The sequence below is a fragment of the Poecilia latipinna genome, unplaced genomic scaffold (genome assembly GCF_001443285.1).
Source record: "Poecilia latipinna isolate Pla-1442-1.1 unplaced genomic scaffold, P_latipinna-1.0 Scaffold2066, whole genome shotgun sequence".
In the NCBI taxonomy this organism is placed as follows: domain Eukaryota; kingdom Metazoa; phylum Chordata; class Actinopteri; order Cyprinodontiformes; family Poeciliidae; genus Poecilia; species Poecilia latipinna.
The window spans coordinates 19,181-19,819 of NW_015114682.1; positions in this window are offsets into that span (position 1 = coordinate 19,181).

The following is a 639-nucleotide window of genomic DNA, read 5'->3' on the forward strand; positions in this document are numbered from 1 at the left end:
GGGCATTATCATCAATCAATAAAATGATTTTAACATAGGGGGAACGCTATCTGATGGGTGAAATGTCTCCATCAGATAGCGTTCCCCCACTGTAAAACAGGTGGAACGTTATCTGATGTGAAATTTATGGCCATCAGATAGCGTTCCCCCACTTTAAAACAGGGGAAACGGTATCTGATGGGTGAAATATGGCCATCAGATAGCGTTCCCCCACTTTAAGACAGAGGAAACGGTATCTGATGGGTAATATTGAGCATTAAATTGCATTGCCCTGTTTTTAATTCATATAGCATTATGCTATCTATCTATCTATCTATCTATTATAATTATAATATATACAACATATTATAATTATAATATATACAACATATATATATTATAATTATAACTATAACATATATTATGTATTATAATTATAATATATGTATAAAATATATATTATTTATTATAATTATTAGTATTATTACTATTAGTTTCTCGCAAAAACGTGAAGAAAGTGTGACAACTTTGCCGAAACATGTTGTTTGAGCTTTCACGGTGTCCGTAGTTCCTCAGACAAGCGCGCCGAACAAGCGCGTGCTTGCCACGCGCGTGCTTTCTCAGTGCTCATCACGAGCACGCGCCTATTTTGCCGCGTGG